This window comes from Pezoporus flaviventris, unplaced genomic scaffold, assembly GCF_033815535.1.
Source record: "Pezoporus flaviventris isolate CSIRO_AGI_PZ_B2104156 unplaced genomic scaffold, CSIRO_AGI_Pfla_v1 ptg000013l, whole genome shotgun sequence".
In the NCBI taxonomy this organism is placed as follows: Eukaryota; Metazoa; Chordata; class Aves; order Psittaciformes; family Psittacidae; genus Pezoporus; species Pezoporus flaviventris.
The window spans coordinates 23,014,657-23,031,856 of record NW_026892561.1 but is presented as its reverse complement, the minus strand read 5'-3'; the positions used below and the strand labels follow the sequence as shown (position 1 = coordinate 23,031,856).

Genomic DNA, 17,200 nt, shown 5'->3' with positions numbered 1-17,200 from the left:
TGTTTTGGTTTGTTGTTTTCTTTTTTTTTTTTTTAACGTGGGGATGTAGGGAGCAGTCTGACAGTACTAATACAGTGAATTTTGGAAGCAGTTCTGAAAATGGTTTCATGTTATGCATGTGAGAATGCAGAACAACAATAATAACAAAGTTAAGAATATTTTCTGACTTTCAGATGTGCAGCTTGGTCTGTAGCAATAGTTACAACTAGATCTTGGTGTAAGGTAATTTATTTGATGTAAAGGGTTTTGTTTGACAGCCTGAGCTTTCAACCTTGAGTTACATAAGGAAAGACCCAATGGAATATACAATGCAAATATTCAAATAATATAATGAAAAATACCCTTCTGAACTCTTTTCCATTAAATATGAGAATTAAAATGACTTAACAAAACACATTTCTGTCCCTGTCTTTTAACAACAAACAAAAGCTCCAATGTGGAGTCTGAAATTGCCCATCAAGGGAAGAGACCAGGCTAGGATTTACTAAATGGCTTCTTTTGAATAAAGCAATTAGTTCTGAAGGGAACATGTCATCTTCTGTACATTGCTAAGGTAGAACAGTCATTGTGCTTTCTGGCACTCCATCAGTCTGCTCCTTGTGCATAGTTATTGCAGAAAGTGCATTTACACGTACTGTTGACGTCCGATGCCGGGAAGAGGTTTCTTAAATAACAAGACGCAGGCTATTATGTGCATTAGCTTTATTATTTTTTTTTTTAAAGTGTCTTAGCCTTTGGGGACTGAAGGTACTTAATAATATGTTGCAATTACACTGTGCCAATGTGTTGTCGTCATATCTCAGGTGCTTGACAATCAAACAAGTGCAGATTAACTCTTTGTTGTACAATGAATTTCCAACTAGTTGCTTTTGTGTCTAGGGCTTGCAATAAATCCAACCTGCAGCAAAGGCCATAAACATTTGTTGTCTTGGTTTATTGCCAAAGACTGTCCCAGGAAGAATGTTCTCTGCCACTCCCAGGTAAGCTTAGAGCTCTTATCTCCTATGTGGGCTATGCTTTTTACTAGGATGGCATGTGACTTTCTGTACAGCGTGCTCTAGAGAGGGAGCGTTATCAGACAGCTTGCACCTTGCAAAGCATATGTTTGTGGGAGTCACTTGCCTTTCATATGAAAGGTTGGAAGGATGGAGAGCATTCCCAGTCCCATATTGCACAACTCTTGAACCTTAAACCAAGGTATTATATTCCTGCAAGTTTTCAAAGAAAGGGGTTGCCAGAGGAAAAGGAAACACTGAGGGGCTCCAAAGAGGGGAAAAGGCTGAAACATTTGCTTGCTTGTTATTAGACATTAGAGAAATAACAGGGGAGAACCTTCACCAGGAAATCACTCACAGAGCAACAGGAAATCTGTTTTCTGCAGGAAAATGGTTCCTGGTGCTCCCCAAAAGACAAGGTGGTACCTGGTAGTCTTCTCAGCCAGCAATAAGCTAAGACCAAAGCCCTAGGTCACAAACTCACCAAGGGAAGGTTGAACAGTGTGTGGCCTACTAGTCGCGTAGATGGGACCTGAACTAAAAATCTGAAAAATGGACTGAGCTTTTCAGTCTCTAAGTCAGGGCACGACAGAATGATTTCTGCATTGTGGGGCTTTTGTTTATTTTCCCCCCACAGCATCCTTGATACTGGAAAAAGCTCCCAGAATGGATGTCAAGTAGCTATCCCTTCAAAGCATGGCAGGCATATCACCCTCAAGTCATGGAAAAGATCCAGTTTGAATTGATCTCTGCTAGCTATCCAGGTACTATTTGTCCTTCCTCATTTGTGCTCTGCTTTTTGTAACTATGACCCACCAGTATGTCTGTGTGTAGAGGGCAGGAGGCCAAAGGAGAATCAGCTGCTGTCTGTAGGTACCACACAGCTAGAGCTCAAAGCAGACATTGTTTGTTTTTTAGATGATAGAAGAGCTTTGCACGTGGTGCCTAGTGTTTGGGTTTGGTTGCTGTGTTGGTTTTGTTTTTTTTCATTTTGAGTTTGAGTACAACTCAGAGGGAAAGTTTTGGTATCCAAGAATTTCAAAGACCAGGTGAAGAGGCCAAGCAAATGCTCAGGAGCAGCTGAGGCATGGCTCTTGCATGCTGTCCGGTCAGTAATGGGGTTACAGGGAGGTTATTTCTACAGTGGCAGCAACTACAGCATTTTAAAAAAAAGAATTTAAGCTGTCTCTTGCCAAAGAAGTTTGTCTGGCATTCAGACCTTTCATACTGTAATCTTTCGGGTGACTTTCTCCTGTGCAATGTGAAATGGGTGATGTGCCAGTGAAGTAGACCAGATGCAGTCCATACCCTGTCCAGGGCAGAAGCAGAATTGCTCTCATCTGAGTCAAATCTTGCATCTGCAGCCAACTGTGGGCCCAGGACTTTTCCTTTATGCAGTAGGAGTATGTAATTCTCCCCTGTTGTGCAGACCATTCGGCAGAAAGCAGTGCCAGTCTTTACAGCATACACATTACAGGTAGAGATGATAGGATCACCAATGAAGTTAATGCTTTTTCTTCAGAAGCCACTGTTCTCAGAAGCTCACATGCTACGCAGTTTATGCCTACTTATGCTTCAGCTTATGCCTACTGTGCAAAAGGTCGTTCTTCCCTCTGATTTTGGTCTTGGTTTTGTTTTCTTTCTTTGTGTTTTGGAAAGTTCCAGTTAAAGTGGTTCAGCTGTTCTGGAGAACAAGACTGGAAATTGTTTGCTAATAACAAAATAAGCTGAATTGTTCTCTTTGAGTTCCATATTTTAAAGCAGGATCTGGGGCTTTAGAGGACGAAGGGTTCATGGTGTCCCCATGGTGTCAAGGCAGTGCCTTGCATAACATGTCTATGGGAAGCCATGTATTGCCAATTTTTTTTTATTGCCATCTTTTCTCTATCAAAAAATGGAAAAGGGTGGTGGGGAACCCCAAGCATTTCAGTGTGCCCAGTTTTGCCAACAAATCCTCCTGATATTTCCTCTGTTGGCATGGGAATATGGGTGAAGCTGAGTGGGTTTGTCTTTGGTGTTGTTTCTCCCAGCTGAAGAGGTTTTTTTGCAAGGCCAGATTCTAGGAAATGGGAAGCGTCAATCAGATGAACATTGTTTGGACCAGGCAGACATTCTCAAGCATAGTGCTTGAGTTAGATTTTGGAGCCTTGTTCCAAAGTGTGGAAAATCCATATTTTAACATTTTCCTTGGAGAAACTGAATGTGGGCTACAGAGTTCTCATCTTTCTAGTACATGCATTACTAAAAAAATCACATATGATCATCTTAGATGCATCTTCCTTAAATCTAAGGAAAACCTTTCCATAGGCTCTCATTCTGACAGAACAAGAGTTATGCTGCTGGTATTGGTACAACCAGGGAAGTCTTCAGGGTGATGGCTCCTCTTCCTGGTTTGGCTGCTCAGACCAAACCTGTAAAAACTACAGGAACAATTGGAGGTCTTGTGCAGGAAAAGACTGAGGAAGACTGATAAAAATGTAAGAGTGATAAATAGGGCATGGAAGATACAGCATGGCTCAGTGCGGTAAGTCATTACGGATCCCATCACTAGGAGTGTCTCCACGATGGAGGTTAGAATTAGACTTCTTAGCTTCTTTATTCACCAATAATGTATGAGTTAAAGGAGGTATCCATACTGCAGGCAATACTAGTAGAGTCCTGGTTTTCTCTGCTTAAGTCATAACAGAACTGTTACTATGCACTCTTTCTGAGAGTTCATTGCAGATTCATGACTCTGCTTGGAGCAACAATTCTTTTATGTATTTCAGGAATCCACTTACCTTCCCCTCATGCCTCTGGAATTCAGGACAAGGGCTTACTCTTGGAAATGCTGGTATTCCTCAGAGTAATATTTCTGGGTGCCTTGTTGGAGCTCTGATAGCTGTGATTAAGATTGAACATTGAGTTGTGACTGGGGGTAAAAGTTGATGATGAGAGTTGACTGCTAAACTCAGTTTTCTGTGCTCTTAGCATCTGTATCATTCTAGTCCTTGGCTTGCTCAGCACACAAAATATGATGCGTCAACAGCACAACACAGCCATCATGTTGGGGTGCAATGTTCTCCATCATATTTGAAATGTCCATCATATTTGAAAAATCATGGCAGTCAGGTGAAGTTCCCAACAACTGGAAAAAGGGAAATATAACCCACATTTTCAAGAAGGGGAAAATGGATGACCTGGGAAATTACAGACCAGTCAGTCTCACCTCTGTGCCTGGCAAAATCTTGGAGCAGATTTGCCTGGAAGGCATGCTAAGACACCTGAAAAACAACAAGGTGCTTGGTGACAGCCAGCATGGCTTCACTAAGGGGAAATCCTGCCTGACCGATTTGGTGGCCTTCTATGATGGGGCTACAGAACTGATGGACAGGGGTAGAGCAGCTGATGTCATCTACCTGGACTTGTGTAAAGCGTTTGACTTTGTCCCACACGACATCCTTGTCTCTAAATTGGAGAGACATCAATTTGATGGATGGACCACTCGGTGGATAAAGAACTGGCTGGATGGCCGCACACAAAGAGTTGTGGTCAATGGCTCAGTGTCCAGATGGAGACCAGTAACGACGGGTGTCCCTCAGGGATCGGTGTTGGGACCGCTCTTGTTCAACATCTTTGTTGCTGACATGGACAGTGGGATTGAGTGCGCCCTCAGGAAGTTTGCTGATGACACCAAGCTGTGTAGTTTGGTTGATACGCTGCAGGGAAGGAATGCCATCCAGAGGGACCTTGACATGCTTGTGAGGTGGGCTGATGCCAACCTCATGAAGTTTAACCATGACAAGTGAAGGTCCTGCACCTGGGTTGGAGCAATCCCAGGCACAGCTGCAGGTTGGGCAGAGAAGAGATTCAGAGCAGCCCTGTGGAGAAGGGCTTGGGGTGGTGGTTGATGAGAAAATGAACATGAGCCAGCAGTGTGCGCTTGCAGCCCAGAAAGCCAACTGTATCCTGGGCTGCATCAAAAGGAGCATGACCAGCAGGTTGAAGGAGGTGATCCTGCCCCTCTACTCTGCTCTTGTGAGACCTCACCTGGAGTATTGTGTGCAGTTCTGGTGTCCTCAACATAAAAAGGACATGGAACTGTTTGAACAAGTCCAGAGAAGGGCCACGAGGATGATCAGGGGACTGGAGCACTTCCCGTATGAAGACAGGCTGAGAAAGTTGGGGCTGTTCAGCCTGGAGAGGAGAAGGCTGCATGGAGACCTCATAGCAGCCTTCCAGTATCTGAAGGGGGCCTATAGGGATGCTGGGGAGGGATTGTTCATTAAGGACTGTAGTGATAGGACAAGGGGTAATGGGTTCAAACGTAAACAGGGGAAGTTTAGATTGGATATAAGGAGGAAATTCTTTCCTGTTAGGGTGGTGAGGCACTGGAATGGGTTGCCCAGGGAGGTTGTGAATGCTCCATCCCTGGCGGTGTTCAAGACCAGGTTGGACGAGACCTTGGGTGAGATGGTTTAGTTTGAGGTGTCCCTGCCCATGGCAGGGGGGTTGGATCTAGATGATCTTAAAGTCCTTTCCAACCCTAACTATTCTATGATTCTATTATTCTAAAAAGGAGTCAGTTGCCTCACAAAGAACTCCAAGCAGTGGAAGAAAACCCTAAGTGGAAAATGAAATGCATAAAAGCACATGGATTTTCTTGTCTTCGTGGAATGAGGCACAGATGCCTGGAGCCACAGAATAAGTTTCATGGGAGCATCCAGCTCCAGCTGGGAAGCAGATCCCACTTTCACATCTACTTGCAGGTCTAAGTTGATTTGCTCAGCTGCATGGACACCCAAGAGGCAGCCATGACTTACTACTAGCCAACTTAGCAGCTACCTGCTCAAATGTGATTGCTTCTTATGTAAAGCTTCTTTCTGACTGTTCAAACAACTTGGGGCACTTGACTGTCTTCTCCCAGCAATATTTGTTGCTATATTTGGGTCTGCGATTGAGAGCTGAGTTCTTACTGGGAGCTTTATCATGGTCTCTTGAACATCCCTAGACAAGCGACTAATGCACTTTAGATGTTTTGGGGGCAGGAAAAGAGACCTTTCTTGGAGAAGCTTGATGTTTGGTAGCCCTGTGTAGACTATACTTGCTCCTCCTGAAAACCTCCTAGCTTCCTAGACACAGAGTTCTCTGCCAGCATATCTGTAGTACCCATTCCGCCTATGGTGCAAGCAGAACTGGAAAGTGCTCCTCTATTTCTGTCTGAAATCCCAAGCTCCTTTGTGATCTTTTGTTTTGGGCTTTACTAAGAGACCTTCTGGGAAACTGGATCTTCCCTTTCTTCATTTGGATGCTCATTCCTGGGAATTCTTTAGAGTCTGAAAAACTGCCTTTTGCCTAGCAGTGAAGTTGTTGCCTGGAAATTTAAAGCCAATGCCACAAGGGACTGTTGAGCCATAGCACATTCCTGAAACTGCATGAGGCAGCTTGCAGCACATCAGAGCTTTTGCCACCTTGCTGCTATGGGGCTTTAGGAGATTATTCAAAGGCTTTCATGTCTGAGCAACCTGGAGCCGTGGATTTTCTGGCTGGTGGTCACTCATCTGTGAAACTCCAAAAGCGTGGTACAGAGCATGCTCCTGTCTGCCCCTGTGGTTTCTGGTAACACATGGTAGGAGAGAGAGGGGAGAAATGAACCCCATTATGTCGCTGGTGGACAGTGCAATCCCTTATATGATACGTGTGCGTGTGAACAATTCCTTCCTGACCTTGGGGAAGATTGGCTCATGTTCTAAAGAGCAGGATTTAGATCACTCTTATCTTTATTCTCTGAGCTACAGGGATTATTAAGGCTATAAAATGACCCAGCTGCAGTGTTTGACTTGGTGACCTTCAGTAGCAGCGAATTGCGCAGGCTGGTGGTACAGTGGGGGTGGGGAAAGGTTTTCCTTATTCTTCAGGAATGTGGGAATACTTCAGAGATGTCAGGTTGGAAAAGGGGCCTTGAGGGATTGCTTCATTTACCAACACTGACCTAAGCAGCTGAACTGTGTGGTGCTATCCAATGAGAGAGCAGAGGAGGGAGGAAGAGATCTCACCCAACTGATGTGGAGCATTTATCCTGCAGCATAGGGGCTGTGTTTACATGCAGTACTACTGCACCCATGGCTCCATTTCTTATTTCAAAATGCTCAAGTTGTCTTTGCTTTGGTGCTGGACTTGGAGCTTTGGATAGTGAAACCCTCTGTACCACCCCCATCAAAACACTGCCAAGCATCTTTACATTCTCCTGGATCTGTGTTTGAATGGGTTAGGCAGGGAGTGAAAAGTCCTTAGAGTCCCTCTTCAGCCTGCTCATCAAAAGGCCCATTAGAATGAGCTGAGCTGAGTATTTTTGTGTCATCGGCCCTGGACAAGGGCCACCAAGTTGATTTGGTTGATCATGCACAAGAAAGCAGAGAAGACTTCTTGTTCTCTGTCAGCTATGAGTAGTTCCATGCACTGAGAGAAAAACCTGCCTGAGTAGTTTAGTGTCATTGAACCTTTAGTTGGGTGAAGTCTATTGTAAGAGCAAAGAGGTGCACTTTGCAGCTAGCCCAGGGAGACACAGCATACTCACTAGAAACCCATCTCATCTCACACTGACCTATTTTGAAAGAGTAAGCTCTTCTTCCCTGACTCGATTTACATGCTGGCTGTCAAGTTATAAGAGCATCATTTGACAGTGAAGATACTGCTGTTTGTATCGGCAATCACCAGCCTAGCAAGAGTTTGTAATTTGACTAACAGCTCATGACATTATTCTTATTATTTATTTTTGGCAGAACAAATGCAGCAACAACTTTCTTCCATGGCATCAGCTCCAAATGTCTGTGGCATCTGATCAGCCAAGGCTCTTTTTAAAAAATTCAGCCATACTCCTCATCTTGCTAACTTTACAGTCCCCCATGGCATCTGTGTGCAATGAACTGAGCTGTTGAGACTAAATGCAATTTGCAATCAGGCTTCTGTTAATGTGGAAATGTACCGGCTGCTCTCCTGCAGTATGGATTCTCATTCTGTCTAACATATGGTAGCATTAAATCCAGTCTGGAGTGCCTCTCATTACCACACTGTCAGTCTTTACAGAGTAAAGAATCCTGAAAAACAAGTGTGAGAGAAATACATTTCAGGAACTGGCTCTCCTCTAGCAGAGCTTGTTGGAACTATCAAAGGGAGACCGTACATCAAAAACTATCCCTGACAGCCATTGAAGCAAGTACAGAAAACTGATGTGAACACTGATGCAAAAGCCGTGTACTTCCCAAGGCAGGTATCGCATAGGGAGAAGAGGACAAGGAGAATCAAACAAGAGCAAGTTCATTATTAACATGTTAAAAAGAATCAGTCTGTTCTTCTGCTACCAGTATGGGAGAGATTTTGATTCAGGAAGATAGCCTTGGGTATGAAGCCGACAGTTATGTAAAGACTTGATACAAATGTAAGCAAAATAAGAAATATATCCATATACACAGAAAACAAACAGACAAACCTTTAGCCATGAAGTATTCCATTGCAGCTTTAGCCCATTGTACAGCACATAAGCACTGGAATTTCTTCAGTGTTAGCATATCTCCCATTGTCATGCAAGGTAATTTTAATTTTGCTGCTTGAGTGTTATGAATAATTCAGAGTGTTTTCTCACTGTCTGCTCTGATGGATGTCCTCAGATCATCTTCCCTGAGGCGCTCAGAGCTCTGGACTTAGTGAAAAGGATACAAGCTGTATCTGAAGAGAATTAAGAATTGCTGTGGCCCAACAGGGGCCTGGGCATCTGAGTCATGAGTTCGCAGTGCTGGCTTATTCTTAGCTTTCTTTGGTCAATCCCACCCTGAGGACCACAAGCATCTGCTCTACTCATGCACACTCATGTTATTTGTTACTTGCAAACCCAACAATTTGTGTTTGGTGCCATGAGCCTTTGAAGTGTGAAGAATCCCAGAGTTAAGATTGTGAGCTAATGTCAGAAGTAAAAGTTACTATTGCAGATGATCTTAACGCCTGCTTTTTCTTCCAGATGCTTCTCTGAGAATTCCTTATGAGTGGAAGGTCTTTTAATATAGGCCTGTATCTGGCTGTTGAAGAGCTCAAGACAAAGGTAGCGTCAGTTGCTCAGGAGTGTGATTACAAAAACCTTGAGTACTGAGATATAAGAGGGAAAGGTGGCAGCAGATCTAAGACTACTTTTCCATCCTGGAAGATTCAACCATATATGGTTGAAGATATGAGTGACACTAGCACCACAAAGTGCTTCCTGGCAGTATTGTTTAAGAATAATGTGCCTGTTGAATATAGCTCCTTCTTTCTTTATTACACTTCTCTATATCTCTTGGTAGAGCTAAGACCTAAGAAACTGTGTATTGCCTAGGTTGGACTCTGGCTCTACCATTGGTTCTCATATCTGCAATATCACTTTGTGAATATTTTAGTGTCCTGACCCATAATGCCATGGCAGTCTTAGAATGGCACAACTATGGGCAGATTTGTGAGAAAAATAGAAGCAAGTAGTTTGCTGGTTGAAGTTTATTCATCAGGAAATGGTTGTAGATAGGAAGAAGACCTGGACTAGAAAGAAGATGAGGTACTTTGGATCTTCCTCAGTTCCAGATGGCCAGAGTGTTTCATATGTGTTCACATAGAGGAAACTGTATTTTACATGGAGACAGAAATAGGTGTGCTCATCCCAGCTTCAACGCAACTTCATTTTTGTTGTCTTTACTTCAATTAAAAATGTGAGGATTGACCTAGCAGGATCTCATTTTTGAGCTTTAGGCTACTGCAGTTGTGGCTAGTGAAAACAAGGATAATATCCATTGTGAGAACTGAGTCGATCAAGAGACATCTCATCTCCCCCAGGAGGTTACTAATCCAAATTTAATCCAGGAAGATAAAATTGAAGGTCAAGAATGAATTTTAGTACATGTTTAAATTCTGAAAAATGGAATGGAATTTAAGAATAGAAATGTATGTTTATGTACTTATATGAATATGGGTAGAAAAGGGTGTATTTCCAAGTTGCTTGCTTAGTCAGATTCTTAAACCTCTTTCTGAGAAAACGTGGATGTCAGTTTTATCCTGACTGTGAGTAGTTAGTTTGTCCTCAGTAGCAGGAGGGCAACAAGCAGCTCTTGTCATGTTTATCCTAAATGTGACAACCGACAGTTCCTAACTCTGTAACTCTCTCTTTTCCTCCTCCACAAGGGATACTCACTTAGTTGTCTCAGTGATATCCAACTGGGCTGCATCCCAATTATTTGTTTTTCTGGTAATCATCCATATTTCCATGTAAAAAAAAATTAAAAAATACCATTGAAATAACTGTGGTTGTACAGAGTAAATAACTGAGCAGAAGCTCTCAGCATCTGGAATGGGAAGAGGGGAGGATACGTTTTTGAGAAAGTGTTTTCTTTGCTTTTAACCTATATCCTCAGGTTCCATCATCAGAGACCTTAAGCAAAGATGCACTGCACTCCCCTTTGCTCCTGTGCTTTGGTGCCCCATGACAAGGAGAGAGAAGGCGTGTGAGGTTCTGCACAATGTTTTCTTGGCACCAATACCACTGTATGCGGGGAAAGTACCTACAGCTCTCAGCCCTCAAAATGCTTGTGGATTCAGCCTGGCAGAGTTCATTTCAGATTACTTTGATCCTTGCCCTAAATGCTATCCCTGTCTTGAAAAGTGAGAGGTCTGGTTTGCAGAGGCATAGTGTCCTCACGGTGTCTGACAGAGACCTCGTTTGTCCTGACACTACTGTTCATCTTGGTGATTTTAGCACTTCTGATGAGCAAAAGTGCTTGGGCTTTGTGTGCCTTTGATGTGAGCAACTTCTGGTTATGTGGAAGCACTATTTGTGGCCATCTCTCCAAAAGGAGGTTGTCTAACAGGGATGCTGCGCATGTGGCTTGTGACTCAGATTTTGGTTGACTCAAGAGTTTCCTGCCAAGAGCCACCTTCATGATGGGTTGTGTTTTCTGCTTCTGCTTAGGCCTAGGTCATCTCTTGCTACCTGTTTCTCACTTGGTTTGTATTCTGACCAATTACTGCAGCTTTGACTGTCCTATCTCTAGTTCTGATTTCTGGGCAAGCTTTACAGGAAGAAAACTGCAGGGCAGGCAATAGAAATAGATGAAAATGCTTGTAGTATCTGCAAACTGTATTGAACTGTCAAAAAGTTGGTACAGAGGAAGCAGTATTAAGCACCAAGAGTAACGGGTGCTGCACCTTGGGCTTTTGGAAAGTGCTGGTGAAATAAAAAGGGGAAAGTTGAAGGCATATTTTAGAGATCCATAGATCAAAGATAATGGTGTTATGGTGTTTATTACAACTTCCTTGCAATGATCTAAAGCAAAAGATGTAGTAGTCATGACCTGAAAGCCATTTGGAATCAATGGATATTGCTATTGATACCAAATGTTTTATATTCTTCGTTCTCCTACCCTGACACTATGCAAATTCACAGTAATTCTCTAGAAACATGCTTGAGGACAAGGGGGCATGATTATTCAAGCTTGATGGGATTTGCCTATGTTATTTTGGGAACAGATATCAAAGTTTTTGTGAATTTAGCAGTACTTGAAGCCACTGGCTCTCTGATGGGACTTCAAAAGAAGAATTGTGAGGCTGGAAAATGTGTATCTTTGCTCATCATCCCTTGGTCGAGTTTCCCTTGGCCAAACTTGCAATAAAACAAACCAATTAACCAGAGATGTTTACTAGTTCATAGTATGTGAAAAGCTTCAATCACAGGCAGTTTTTGAATGGCCAATAATAAGAACTTCTCACTTCTGTGTAACAAGGTCTGTTTACAGAATAATGAAGGGAAGGATGTCTCCATAGTAACCTGTAAAGCAAGCAAGTCTGCATCTTCCACTCTGATACAGTCTTGGTAAACAGGTTGTACATATGCTTTAAAAAAAAAATCAAAAAACCAAAAAACAACCCCTCCAAAACCCAACCAAACCAAAACAAGCTTTTGGATTATGTAACTTCCATTACTACTAAAGAGCTGCTGGTTTCAAGATCTGCCTCTCCGCTTCCTCTTATTTGTTATATTTGAAATGTTCTAAGAAATTCAATAAATTTGAACCGATGTGAGTTGCTGTTAAATCAGGGGGTCTGTACCTGAAGGGCTCTTCTGCAGGTGAAGAGACAGGGAACTGTGAATAGTCTTCAAACATATAAACAGATACTGTGAGGAAGAAACGTTCACATTGCCTGTGGACAGGGCCAGAAGTCTTAGGCTTACCTTGAAACAGAAAATGTGGTCAAGCCTAGACATGAGACAGCATTTTCTAAGGGTGTGAGGAGTTAATCTTTAATGAATTCCTGACCAAGGTTATACAATTTTCCTTGCTGGAGATTTTAAAAAACCAAACCAAACACACAGCCCCTTCATCCACTCACTCCAAACAAACAAACGAAAACCCAGCAGCCCCCCAAAGCCCAGACCAGGAATTGTTTAAGTGGAGATTATTGTGTCTTAAGACACTGGGACAGTGTTGGTGACTTTTTGAGTTCCTGTTCAGTACTGCATTCTATGATCCATTTTATTTCCTATGGGTTTCTCCTAGGAAGCAGGTCTGGTTTTTTTTCTGGGAAAAAGATACGAAAACTGCTTGTTGGTTTCTGTCTGATGTCACTTTTGTGAACTGCCAATGTTGTGAACCTCTCCTGTTGGAAGGATGGATAGTATGTGAGAGAGGTGAGGTCCAGCACATGAAAATAGAAAAGGATGCTTGAATGTGCAACTTCAATCATCATGGCTGCTTTCCCTGAAAGAACAAATCTCACTCAGGGCTACAGGAGCAAACTAAGCTAGTGGTGCACTGCCTGGAGGATGACTATGTGATACAGCACCAGACTACGGAGATGGGATGAAAGGTAGGAGTTGGCCAACAAGGTGTCCCATTCCATTCCTTGTACTGGTGTCCATGCCCATTTGTGTCATTGTTTCAGTACACGATTACCAAACCCTCAAATTTCCTTTACAACTCTGGAGAACTGTCTTGTAGGAACTCTAAAATTCAGGATTTTTTTCAGGCTTTAGAAGTCTGAGGAAGGTAGCCATTGGGATCTGGAGGGAGCAGATTTCTGGGACTCCCTGTTTCAGCTGGGCTGGTCTCATTGCCCATTGGTATTTCCTAAGCTGGCAGATGGAAGTGGAAACTTCAAAATGTTGGAAAACAATTCCAGTTACTATTTAACACCCCTCCCCCCCCCAGAAAAAAAAAACAAAAAAACAAAAAAACGAAAAAAAACCCACACTTTGCAGAAAAAAAAATGTATTCTGGTGAATGCCGGTGAAGGGACAAACATTTGTAGATCATAATGTTATTTGAGCATGATTCCTGATTGTTGAGAACATGCTGAGACCTGGGCAGCATGCATCTCTCCTTCCTTATGATTTTTCTTCGTGTTGTTTTTTTTTCCTTCCCTTCTACTCGTAATGTCTGCGTTAATTTCTGCTGCCACCCAATATCTCCTATTGCCAATTTAATCCTGCATTAATCAATAATAATCAGAGTTTCCTCTTTGTTGCCGTCTGTTTTCTTGATAGGGCTGTTTTTAAGAATCTGTTTGTGGCAAAGCTCTTCCAAGGGTGTGGCAAGTGTGGAATTGGATGGGAGCTACAGAGCCAGCGGGGCAGGGATGGGAGAGGGCACACCCCGGGGAGGATGGGTGCTCTCAGGGAGCACCTCCTGCTATCTTTCCCCCGTCCCCTGGGGGCCGGCGAGGGCTTCCCCCCTGGGTACCAAGGTGCCCGCGGGAGATGCTCCGGGCCTGACTGGGCGTTATGGGCGGCCATCTGCTGCCACCTCCTGTCCAAGCAGGCGATGGCACCTGACCACAAGGGTCCGGAGCTGCCCGCTGCCTGCGGGAAGCCGGGGGGGGGCAACGCGAGCTGATGGGAAACCACCTCCAGCCTTCAGGGAGGAAACTGCCATCTCCTTGAAGCTTTGAGAGTGGTGCCTATGTGAGCAAGGGCAGCGAGGATGCCAGGTGTCTTGGGTGATACTGCTAGCCACTGACCTGTCTCATATTTTTCTTGTCTCTAGCATGCAATGGTCTCATTTCCTTTTGCAGTTTGCTCTTTCTGGGTACCTTGGCAGCTCAGAACCCCCAGCCAAAGAATGACCAACACCCCAATATGTTGGAGGCACCTGGCCAGCAGCAACTGCAGGAGGAGGCACACTGGTCGCTCCTCTCCATCCCCTGCGGCAGGGCTGCAGCAGGGAGCAGGGGTAGGACTGCCTCTTTTCCCTCGCTGCATTTCGCAGCCGCTCCCCGTCGGCTTCGGGCTCCTCATCTGGGGCTTGAACGCCGGAGGAGGGTGTGCCATGGTTACTGTGCCAGAGCTGCTTGCTGGCAGACAGGCTCTGGCTGGGGCGGCTGCCGTGCTGCTGGCCAGTTCAGTGACTTGCTAGTGCTGGTGACTAGTCCTTGCTTTTTAATTTGGATCCTGAAGCCTCATTTCTGCTTTCAGGAGAGGGCAAGGGCTACTCTTTGTCCTTGCTTGCTTTTACTTCTTTGGCTTGTTCTCTAATAGTTATTGCAGCTTCCCTGCTGCCTGCGGTGACTACAAATTTGAGCTGAATTAATCCCAGACAGAGGTTCAGTCCGAGGCAAACTTTCCTTCCCAAATGTTCAGTCTGAAAAGACATGAAAGCAAGACAGGTTGCCACCTACCTTCCTCATTCCTGCCTCATCCTGGGCAAAAGTTTGTTCTCAACCTTCAAGCAGGACAGGCTCTTGGTGCTATGCTGGGCACCGACCAGGCAGACATCGAAGGGCGAGTCTGTCTGCCAGACCTCAGCAAGCAAACAGCAGCAGTGTGGCTGGCACTGACAGGTTTTGCTTGCCACCCTGGAAGCAGCCCTTGGTTGCAGCAGAGGTGTTGCTGCTCCTTCCCCAGCTGGCCCAGGTTGCTGGCCCTGCTCAGACCCTCAGCCTGTCCTTGTGCAACCCTGTGCTGGCCATATTTCATCCTTTTCAGTTATGCCTCTCCACATCTCCTAGAAGCATCAAGATTTGAGCTTTGGTTTCTCCCTGTTTTCTTTCCCAAGGACTCTTATTTCATGGCGTCCTGCCCTTTTGTACTGAGGTTTGTTTTCGTGCTGCCTGGCTGAGGTCAGCATCTGTTCCCACAGTCCCTGCCCAAGGGGACTTTCTGATACTGGATAACACAGTTACAGGCCCCAGACCCTCTCTGGTAGGAGCTAGGTGTTAGATCCCAAAGCAGCCACTCTTTCTAAATCAAACACAAGGAAACCGACTGCCTTCCTCTTTATCTCTGGGTCTATGCATGCAGGTATTCCCCATAAAGAAAGTGGTACAGCTACCATATGGTGGGGACCACAGCAGGAGCCCACCTACCCTAAGAAGCCTCATGGTTGGTGTTCCTGGCAAGAGCTTTTATCTGAATTTGGATGCTGCTTCATCCTTGACCTGAAACTAACAGCATGGTCCCTCTAACCCCATGCCTGTGACAGGTAAAATTCCTTCTGAGCTGTTTTTCTGAGGGTTTTTTTTGTTTGTTTATTTGTCTGGGTTTGTTTTTGCTGTAGAGCTCCCTGTGCTGCCATATTGCAAAAGAGGCTGAAAAGCTACAGCAAAAAACACAGAGAGCCTCTGCATCCCCAGACACGGTGCTGTGCCATGCAACAAGCTGCTGCTTTGGAACTCATAGGTAATTGTTAGTCCTGTCAAGGGCCGGTCTTTTAGTAGTGTAAAAATCACTATGGTTTTATTTCAGGCTTGTTAGACTGGGCAAATTTTACCAAGCAAGTATGCAGGCTGTGGGCACATCTGGAGTTAAACAGAAAAAGCCTGATTCCCCAAATACTAGATTTTCTCTTACTTGGCTAGAAACAGGGAAACAAAGTAAATAAGAGAAGGGAGGGCTGGGGAAGTGGGGAGAAGGGAAGGGGAGAAAACTTTGTCCTTTCTGACAAAACTGTTTTCACCTCCTCCTTCTAAAGAGAGGTTTTATGCCATATGGAGTTTCAAATGTTTGTTTGCTCTGCCTACTTAGTTATTTACCACTCTGAGAGTCTGTGCTGCCTTTGCTGGCATGCTCAGTCTATCAGAGAGTATGACAGAGTGCAAGGCTGTTTGCCTATTTCTGCTAACACTTATTTAGCAGTGAAGTTGGTTTCTGATGCAGGTTTTGCCATGAATTCTTGTGCTTGGAAACTAGCAGGAGCATGGTCATAGTGGGGATCTTAAGGGAGAATTTCTTTATCTTCTTCTAGGCAATAGTAACTCCTGTTCTATGCTTCGCTCTCACTGTTGTATTTAACTCATGAAAGAGGAGAAAGTTCTTTTATTCCTGAGTTTTGCCAGGTAAAGAAACAAAGGATTTTGCAGAGGAGAGTATGGAGAAAGAAGGGAAGGTAGATGTTGTTTAGCAAAAGGCTACTCAGAGCATCTATAGAGAATCAAAGTCAGACAGAAATTTTCTGGATCCCTTGTGCTTGCTCGGTGAACATCCACCATCCTTGAATGTCAACTCCACCAGCTTTTCTTCTCCAACCTGTTTCAATAATCCTGATCTTCACCATCAGCTATGGGCTAGCCAGACTGGAAATTTGCATTCCTAGACAAGCTGATTACTGTTCTTCTCCATGTTCATTACCCTTATTAAGTTTCATGCTCCTTTTACCATGTTTCTGTAGGGCTGCAATCATCTCTCAAGGGCTATGAGGTGAATGCATCTTTTGCTTCAACCTCTTAAATTCAGTGTGGGGAAGGACGACCTTTGCTGCTGAAGCCTAATGTTGTACACCTGTAGACTAAAGAGCATTCTCTGGACCAGCTTCAGGCTGGTACACTGAACCAATATTAGCAAGTATCTGCAAGAGACCCCAAGTGCCCTGAGGGACCTGAGCTTGAAAGCTGCATAGTCCTGTTTCATAGTGTGGGTCTGCTTAACTACTTTTTGGAATTTCAGCAGCGCTTTGATATTGTTTAATTCTGGATCCTGCCCTTCTTTCAGAATGACCTGTCACCCGTAGTTGGTGTTTTGGTTTTGTTTTGTTTTTCCTCTGTTTTTACAGGATAGGGAGAATGAAAGCCACTTCATTTTATTAAAACCAGAAAGGATGCTGTTGGCTGTTTTGCCCAACATCTTGAACAGTACTGCCCGTGGGGCTCACTGCTTGTTCTCTGAACTGGGTCAATAATGTCTCTGACCCAGGACTTTTCCAGGCAGTAATCTGAGTGTTACTGAT

General features: G+C 44.2%; 1 long non-coding RNA gene across 1 annotated transcript in view; it reads left to right on the top strand.

The window, feature by feature from the left end:
* Positions 1-880: 880 nt before the first annotated feature.
* The window catches only part of LOC133268192 (uncharacterized), a 32,304-nt gene continuing 15,984 nt past the window's right edge, over positions 881-17,200 (top strand). The window contains exon 1 of the long non-coding RNA XR_009742983.1: positions 881-980. This is a non-coding gene — a long non-coding RNA (uncharacterized LOC133268192). The remainder of the gene's footprint in view (positions 981-17,200) is intronic.